This window comes from Pavona decussata, unplaced genomic scaffold, assembly GCF_977016875.1.
Source record: "Pavona decussata unplaced genomic scaffold, jaPavDecu1.1 SCAFFOLD_166, whole genome shotgun sequence".
Taxonomy (NCBI): Eukaryota; Metazoa; Cnidaria; class Anthozoa; order Scleractinia; family Agariciidae; genus Pavona; species Pavona decussata.
In genome coordinates, this window is record NW_028145577.1 from 421,912 (window position 1) to 432,052 (window position 10,141).

The following is a 10,141-nucleotide window of genomic DNA, read 5'->3' on the forward strand; positions in this document are numbered from 1 at the left end:
GTTAGCGATAGGGTATTTGTTAGTGATCCTGTGATTGAGTCGTTCAGGAATGTAAAGGATCTTAAAGGGCCCTAGTCAGCCACACCTTTGTTTTTGTTTATATGCGAGAATTTGGCTGTTATATTTAATTCGGGGCATGTCAAAATGACCCAAATCACTGTTAAACTACTAAAGATAATGAAACAAACTTTCAGGAACACAACTTACAGTAAAGCAATAAGATTTCGCTTCACCATGCAATATTAATAATTTCGATGGCATTGAAAATGGCGGAGGCTGACTAGGGTCCTTTAAGGTACGACTACTCCGTGCCAGCAGGCTGAGAGTTTCGTTGAAGATTTTGTGGGCATTTTGTCTGCTCTATACTGTTCTCTGGGTAACCGTTTAGGCGAAGGATGAAAATGAATGCGCCCGGGTGTTCTTTCGTTTCTAATGAAGTTGAGTTTGGATTTGGTTGGCATGGTTGACTGATAGTGAACAAATAGTGGTTTCTTGGCTGGCTTTTTTGTAGAATTCAAAAGAGCTGTTGCCATCCTGTGATATGGTGACTTTTAAGTCCAGCAATGACAGCGACAGGCCATTCAGTGTTGTTTGTATTTTTCGATTTCAAATTTCAAGTTAGGGTGCACATTGTTTATTATGTTGAGGAAGTGGTTAGCTGTTTCTTCATTAGTCGTTTGGAGATAGATGTCGTCTACGTATCTCTTGTAAGGTTTTTTCATTAGGTGCGAGGAGAGGGCGTTAGATTCAAGTTTATCCATAAATAGGATGGCCAATATGCCTAAAATGCTAGAGCCCAAGGTCCATTGCTTTTATTTCTGAGCTATTGATTTTTTAGCCAATCCAAGGACTGTGTAAGTAAACACACATGTCGCCTTGACAACTAGCTCCTTTTAGAAAATGTAGTTTTTGGTAAAAAGAGTACGCTTTAAAGCTTGAGTCCATATCTACGGTTCGTCATCTCTTTCTTCTAGTTGAGAGGGTATTCCACACTACTCCGAATTTTTCATGTCAAGTGCAGTGTCTATTTATCTATTTATTTATTTATTTATTTTTTTATTTATTTATTATTTGTTTATTTTTTTCTTTTTTCATCGAGGTTTGTTGCTCCGCTTACCCAAGCAGGCTATCATAGTAAAGCTATATATATTTGAAGCCATTGTAATATATCGTACAATTCGTCAGTTTGGTATATTTGTGTTTTGTCTTTGAGCACAAACCGCTAATAGATGGGCAAAAAGAGTCCCTGGGATCAAATTGTTTTTATCCCATATTTTTACATTTCGTAATACAATACGTGTTTCTCGTTTACTATGCCAAATTCCAACTCGTTACGACTTTAATCTGAACTTTGGTGCCTCGGTTGCTGGTTCCGGAAATTGAATTTTGTTACCTTTGTCCGCGGACTAAAGGTATTGCGACGTAAAAGGATCGGACGGGGTAAAAGGATTGACGTAAAAGCGGCGTAAAAAAATTGACGCAAAAATCTCACATGACTAATTCACGTGAAGGCGGGAATACCCACTACGTGAGATAAACTCTTGATAGCTACTTCAGCAGTTTTTCCGCGACCTCAAAATCTGTGCCATTGAAGGAATTCTACCTGGTAGTCGCTAGGCAATTTCATTAGCAGACGTTCTCAGCGGCAATGGCGGACAGATTTTACGGGGCCGTTTGGAGGTAAAAAATCTAGAATAGACCAATTATTGTTATTGCTGTTATTGCTTTTTTTTTTTTTTGGCGACATTATCTTGTGGCGAGTGCGTGGACAGAGGGCCCTTGTGCAGCGATGTTTAGCGCTTTCCTTTCTTCACAAAATCATATAGCCCATACCAATTATATTGCTTGGAGGATTAAGATAATGAATGTTATGTCGCACTGAGAAGTTAAAGTTATTAATGAAAACTAAGAAATAAATTTTAGTGTAATGTTAAATGGAATACGAACTTGCATTTGATTTATCGGTAGTTTAGAGAATGACCGAGTTTTCAAAAACTTTTCAATGGAAAAAATAGAAATCATATAACAAAGTACACAACAGAGGAAAACAGCGAAGGGCACTGTGTGCGACTCCAAAGGAAAAGTAAAATGTCTTTTGTTTATTAAGCAAATACATAAAATAGCAAAAAATCCCAAATTTGACATCGATATGGTACATGCAGGCTTAAGTATGAATTCCAATACCAATATCATTTGATTGCAAGACTAGTTGCATGATATTCACGCCTCCTTAATTTGATTAAAGGACAAAATGTCACACAATACGACTACCGAAGGCCTAAACCGTAAAAGATAGGTGTTAATCATTTCCGAGGTCCTTCATACTCCTAGACCACTTGCAGTTTTTTTTTTCTTTCACTTCATCAAACCGAAATGATGAATTAGTGAATTGTTGACTTACAAGAAATAGTAGCGAAACATGTTTCTTGTTTATCCAAGGTGTTTAATCGTATCACAGCAGCCTTCAAGTGAGGCTGACTATTTAAGGAGGAAACAAACAAACAGGTCAAATTGGAAATAACATGTCTTAAAACCCATGCAATCAACAGGAGCCAGGTCGACAAGTTAGTTAAAGCGCGCGAGAAACCTAGGAGTTGAACTTGGTTGACATGTTAAAAAAAACACCAGCTAGCTAGAGGCTAGACGGGATGAATGGGACTCCGAATTTTCGGCGCCTATACACGAGCAGGCAGATTCATGGGCGTATTCAATTTTCATGAAATACGAACTTGCATTTCATTTATCGGTAGTTTAGAGAATGTGAAACGTGACGGCGATGTCAACAGATAGTTCTAACTGACAGAGTTCTCAAAAACTTCTGCATGGTAAAAAATATTGTGCACAAGTAAGGACTAATCCAGTTTGACTTATTAAAAACAGTGGCCACGCAAACTAAAGCTGATGCTCTGGCATAACAAACAGCGAACACGTTCGCGTCACGTGGGTTTTCCAACGTGGGTTTTCCAGTAGTTGTAGCAAAATTACGAGGATCCATGCTAATAATACGCATGACCGGATCTTCCAATATTGACAATGCTACAGCGAGCACATTCCGGATATTTAAGAAGCTTTTGTATTGTAATGAACTACAAGCATTTTCACTGTTTTTCCATTTGTTTTCTCATAATGCGCTTAACTGGTTTAGCAAATAAGGCCCATTGAGAAAGAGACACTCGAAAAAGAACCCGTCTATCGACTTTCGGTAAAATGACTATCGACACGTGAACCCCTGCGGATAAGAAGTATCTTCCTTTTGTTTTCTTTATAATGCGCATGACTGGCTTAGCCAATAAAGCTCAATGGATTTTAGAAACAGAAGTTGATAAATATCACATAGAAATCATACAATTTAGACAAAGGAGGAAAACAGCGAACAGTGCTAAGGTGTACTGTGTGCGACTCCAAAAGCAAAAGTAAAATGTCTTTTGTTGATTCAGCTAACGCAGAAAAAAGTAAGAATTGTCTATTTTGTTGTTTGCCTCTTCGAGAGGCGACTGGAACAGGTTTTGGACATTGGACGTGTGAAGAGTGTACGATGTGGTACAGGCTCAGGTATGAAATCGGTATTTCAGCTTTGTTCTAACTGAAGTTGGGTCTCAACTTTGGAATTGACGGCCCATAGCTAGGTAATAGCGGGTTGAGGTCTTATTATACTCTCCCTGTTTCGAAGGCTTTGCGGCTAATTACTGAGATCACCAGTGATAGTTAATGTGCTCTGGAGTCAGTGGAAACTGTCCAGTAGTCCAATTGAGTGTATTATTATTATTATTATTATTATTATTATTATTATTATTATTATTATTATTATTATCATTATCATTATCATTATCATTATCATTATCATTATCATTATCATTATCATTATCATTATCATTATCATTATCATTATCATTATCATTATCATTATCATTATCATTATCATTATCATTATCATTATCATTATCATTATCATTATCATTATCATTATCATTATCATTATCATTATCATTATCATTATCATTATCATTATCATTATCATGAAAAGTCATGTCCTTACCTTTCTCATGATAATCATAAAATCGCTTGTAAAATGTGCATTTTACATGAGAAACCCTTAGTTTTTTTCACAAAGCAAACTTCTGGTGCCAATGTTATCTGTGTTAAAAGAAGAGCAATGTTGCCTCAACTGCCACCGAGAAATGGCGTATTGAAATTTCCAAAAGGTAAGGAAATGACGAAAATTGGGGAATCTAGGAAGAAAAATTGCTAGAACTTTGCAAATTTGCTTAACAGATGATAAAGTCATTCCCCACAGCTTCATTTGCATTCCCCACGTTATCATCCATGTTTCAGAAAAGCGACCTTTTGACGAAAAAAAAATCTAGTGCAAGTATAATGTCTAGTACAGGTTTCAAAGTCAATCTCAAGACGGAATTGCCATTTTTGAGTTAAATGTCTCTAGAAGGGCTAAAAATAGATGATAATGCCTGGTCTTTTGTGACATAATAGCTATCATTGTATGCTACATTTCGTGAGGTTATCATGTAAATGGCACGAGTATTATAGAAGTAATGAAAGTTTTAAAACAAAATGTTCAATAGGTAAGGAAATGACAGTTTCTAGAATATCGTTTTCTTCTTCAAAATGAACCGCAGATTGGATGATAAACAAGTCCCGCTTGTTTTCTAGAAAGGTTGGGACGAATGAAAGTGCCAGCTAAGAAATAAGCACTTTCGAACGTTTTACAAATTTTTGACATTTTTTTTCTTGTTTTTAAAGGTAAGGAAATGACAATTTTATTCTAAATTCAAGGAACTTTACATTCGTGTATCTTTTTTTTATTAAGCACTCAACTACTCGGACCTACCTATAAATGTAAGACTTGTTCTTGCCTATTAATACTACATTCGCTGACACATAAGACTTAATTATCATTAGTGCAATCCTCTCGCATTGCAAAGCACTATAGGTGTTCAATTTTCAACCAAAAATAACTCACAAGTACAAATCCCTCCACCGTGCTGGATTTAAATCATATAAATTCACCATAGTAGGTGCTGAAAGCCAGACATACACAACTAAAGGCCATGCAAAGAAATCGAGCATTTGTCACAAATGAATGGCTTCACAACGAGGGAAAGGTAACTGTGTTTTCTGTAAAAATTGTAAGGAAATGACAATTACTGTGTGGGTTGATATCTTTGCCCTGTGAAAGAGAACTTTGAGTTGACATCCATAATAAGTATTCACAGAAGGAGACGCAAGCTTTGCCACAATGTCGTGGCTTCTTTTTAATTTCTGGTCTTTTTACAAAAGAAATTGGTCTCAATTTAGGTAAGGCTATGACAGTTTTCAGAATATCACGGGCAGGAAGATTTTACTTTTTTTGAAAAGTCCTGTTTTTTTTATGTTTACTGGAATGATGTAAACGTAATTACCATGCTCCTCTGAAAAAAAATCCTTCCAAGCAATTGCGGAGCTAGAATTTTGTAAAAATTGTGAAAATTTGGTTACCATGGCAACGTCAAATGTCAAGGTCATTCACCGACCATACTAATTTGTTCCCAGGCAAGTTTTAAAAATAGTTACTGAGTTTGGTGGTGTTTGCTTGCATATTAAAAGTTAAAAAGGTTATAGAGGTTCAAAGTCAAAGCGGGCAGAATCCCCCTCCCCCCCTCGGTCTAGAAAGGGTTAACAGGTGCCTAGAATAGAAACCACAGTAGGATGCCAGTTTTGAGTACTGAGGCTCGCCCCTATGTGTTTTAACAAAAATGCCTTTTAATGAGAACAATGGTGTACACATAACACAAACATAAAAAAATCCCTTTGACCTAAAGATGGAGAAATGAAATCTAAATGAAACTGACATCTATTTAACGGGTAAGAGTACATTTGCAGGAAAAAAGCTTTTTCATATCACAAAGTTCAAACTTCACAGAAATGATCAAACTTCAAAGTTGGCTCATTTTTTACCAAAAACCCCTGAACCTACCCCTTGGAAAAAAGTCAATTTTTGGACTCAATAGGAATATTCCTTTTGGACGCAAGAAAAATATTCTTTTAAAAGCTTCCAATGGAATCGGTGTGTTCGAAAACGTCCCCTGAGAATGTTTTAGGCCTTCCAAGGGACCAGCGACAAAAAAGTAGCCCATTCTCCGTCAGTTTGCTATCTTCTTGCTCGTCTTTTGTCTTCGATTGGATTCTTACATTCCTTAACCCACTTCGAAAAGCTCTCCAAGGAACGGAAGTAGAGCCTGATGGTAGTTCCTTTGAGGTTTTTTTTTTCTTAGTCTTCGTCTGGCTCATTTGTCCCAAATGTCAAAGGACTTGTCCCGCGCTAGACAATCCAAACCTGTTCCATGTGAGTCTAACTCTTGGAGTATAATATGGACGTGCCTCGCGTTGTTAAGTGCTTGTGCAACAGGTGTGTCCCCACCCGCAATATGACGCTGGAACCTATAGAATTCGAACTGGCCAAGGGATTTCTCTCGAAGACTGTGGTGCATTTTAGCTTGTTGGTAATAGCTAGTCCTCCCATTTAGCGTCGCTTTTTCGGCTGGTTACTACTTCTTCAACGCCCTCAGAATATGAGCCGAATGTTGACATGTCGTCTACGTCTTTTTGACCCTTTTCGAAAAACGCTTACTGAGCAGGGTCGTATTCAGGGTCGTCTTCAGAACTCTTTGACTCAGATTCCTCATTCTCAGAACAGTCGGTAGATTCTGTTTCCGTACCAAAATTGCTGTCTTTGTCGCTCTTTTTCTTTCTTTTCTTTGGTGAGCGCAGTGACATCAGTTTGCAACCTCTCTGCCTTTCTCTTTTTACCAAATTTATTATTATCAGTTTCAGTAAAACAAAACCCTTCCCTGAGAACTGGGGTATAGAAACTTATGTATCCAATCTTGCAAGGTTTTCAACTGCCCGAGTGTTCGGTTCCAACCGCGACAGTGCCAATATGCAATGCCCCCAGTAGCGTGCTTGCATTACGTTTTATTGGCTCATCTTTCATTCTTTTGGAGGACAAGTAAGTATTCACCTCAGATTGCCCTTTATAACAATTATTTGAATGCGCGGAGAAAGCCATTTAACTATGATGTTCGTATACCGGATCGGAGTAGTTTTAACTTGAATTTTTTGATTTCATTTAAGCACAGCTTTGCAATTATTATTTAGTTGTATCCAACGTATTTTACATCCAACGTATTTTACAATTAGTCAATATTTATTTCCAGGACCTATAATGATATTAGTTCTTACTTTTGCCAGAAAATTAACGAAAAAACCTATTGTAAATAAAGGCATCTAACTGGATGAAGGCTGACCAATCGTTGATTTGAGACGGGCCATAATTTTAACAAAAAGTACTGAATGAACACAATTTTAGTCATAAATTACTGCAAACAGGTAAGTCGTCGAAAGTAGTGTCTTTGTTAAAGATTCCCCATAAAGAAGAGAAAATGTTCCTGTAAGAAAATGGCAATGTAATTATCATCATCATCATCATCATTATTATTATTATTATTATTATTATTATTATTATTATTATTATTATTATTATTATTATCAATAAAGCAGCGGATGTCCGACTCCACATTCACGCTCGTGGCATCTGGGATCGGAAAGGCTCTGCCTTTTTTGATGTAAGGGTTTGTTTCCCGAACGCAGAGTCTTATCAAGGCCTCACCCCAAAACAAATCTACCGCCAGCATAAGAGTGAGAAGAAGAGAATGTACGCCAGCAGGGTGCTAGAAGTCAAACAAGGATCTTTCTCTCCACTGGTATTTACTACCACCGGATGAATGACAGGTGAATGCATGAGATGTCATAGTAGACTGGTCGAAGTTTTATCGACCAAGAAGGGAGGGAATTACGGTATTACCATGTCATGGACTCACGCCAAAGTTTCATTTGCCATCCTGAGATCTGCGCTGCTATGCTTGAGAGACTCACGTTGTACGCCAAGAGCACCGCTGAAGATTGCAGATACCGACTTTAAAATCGATAAACAACTGGCTAGATTTTAGGATGAGAACGAATTTCTCAGGGTTTTTTTTATCTTTTCTTTTCTTAATTGTCGTAATTTTAGCTGTTTTAAATGACCGATATGACCGATTTTTTTATTTTTGGGCATCACAGGGGTAGTTTAAGCGGCGATCAATGGCAACGATTGTGGTTTATTTATTTATTTATTTATTTATTTATTTATTTATTTATTTATTCAAACTTGAGAGTGTGGAATAAAATTAACACAGCTGAGTAAGAAGTTGTTCGTTGTAAACGTATTAATCAGCATTTCTTCGATGATTATAAATACTGGTTACTAAATTTAAATATTAAAGGTTGCATTACTGGTGACACAGACCTTCTCTAGACTTCACAAATAACTTTGCTGATAATTTGTTGTACTTTTCCTGGACAAGCATATTGCGACGCATAATTTTGCCATTAGGGAAGCTTCTACCAAGGAAGCTAGCTATTGAACAACACAAACCAGTGTTGAACATGATAAAAACTTATGGCAGAAACATTCAAAAAATAAAAATAAAATAAATAATAAACAAATTACTTCAACACTTCTTCATTAGAACATTAAACTCGCTTTTCGCTGGCCGATTAAACTAGTCGTAGCATAATTATGGTAATTGATAATTGATAATTAGGGTGCGGTCATTTATTAGATGGGGGGGGGGGGGGTGCTGGTGCATTTAATTTTCTTACACGTAATTTTTTGTAGGCCTGTTTTTGCCACTGCATAACATAATGTGGCGCCCCTTCGAGTCTGCACATGAAATAAGATGACCCACCCTCAACTACAGAAACAGTTTTAATACAAATTAAATAAAATTCACTGAACTATTTAAAGCATTAGCAAGTAGCCCTCCTCGCAGATGTAGTAGATGTCACTGTGATGTGAATAACATCCCTTTCCTTCCTGTGTAAACCCTGTATCTGTTTTTGAATAATGTGCCTTTGCACCTCCATGGGCTTTGCAGGCTTGTTTGATGTAATGCGAAGCCCGTGATGCTTCAAGTTATATATCAAACACGAGGCACAGTGTTTCATCACATATCAAACACCGAGAAGAGGCCCACCCCCTTCTAATAAATGACCGGTCCCTCAAGTAGAAACGTTTAGTTGCCAGTTGAGGCAATCGAAGTATACGATTTTTTTGTCGCTTACCAAGCCTTCGTGTCGTTGCCATTGTCAGCACGAAGTCGCCTTGGTGAACTACATTTATCTAAGATCTATCTTTGAATTGAACATTGAAGCCAAAAATTCAAACTTTATTATCATCATGGAAAAAAAAACACAGCCAGGTAGTGAAATGAAAAAGGTCAATCTGGTATGCTTATAAACGTATGGAGCCGAGAAAAACATGTAAAAACTTGTAGCACTCAAGATAATTGTTTGAAAATTTGGAAAATGACCTCAAACATCGCGTAATTCGACCGTCTGGTCGTTCAGGTGTAAGGATGTCAAATGATTGAAATTAAAGGTGCAGATCAAGCACGTTGCTCAGTACCTTCAACAAAGTACTTACATTTACATTTAATATTAAATTGCCAACCAAAACTTTCAATGCTGCAAATTCATTTAGAAATAATAACTGAGCACGTTTTTGGCATTGATACCAGACTAGTGTAGCCTGTGAACTCAATGCAACGGCAATGCTAATTTGTCAGTTGCAGTTGAAGTAAGAAAAAGTAACTTGTAAATAAGTGAATATTCACATACCGGTACTTGTTTAAGCGAATTGTTCCCTTGAAGCTTTATCCCTTAGAAACCTCCATATCATTCAACTGATCATCAACTAGAATTTCAACGAATCGATATTATCATATTTGCTCCAAACAGGGGAGCTTGTTGATGAAACACAACGTATGATTTCTGAGTGATCCAGCGATAAACTTCAAGATGTAGTGAAACGTCACAGTTCAACCCATGACATCCAGCGAGACACCACGTAGTGAATTTCGTAATATGTCCATTACGTGAGTCCCATCCTGTCGTTCAAAGCTGTTGATGATTTCCTTTTCAAGAACTGCCTCAACCTTCCAATTTTATTTGAAGAATCCGAACTAGCCGAGCCGACAAATTTCGCATATAAATCCGACAAGCATCGATCCTCATTTCTTGATACAATCCGACTGAAAAGAAAGCT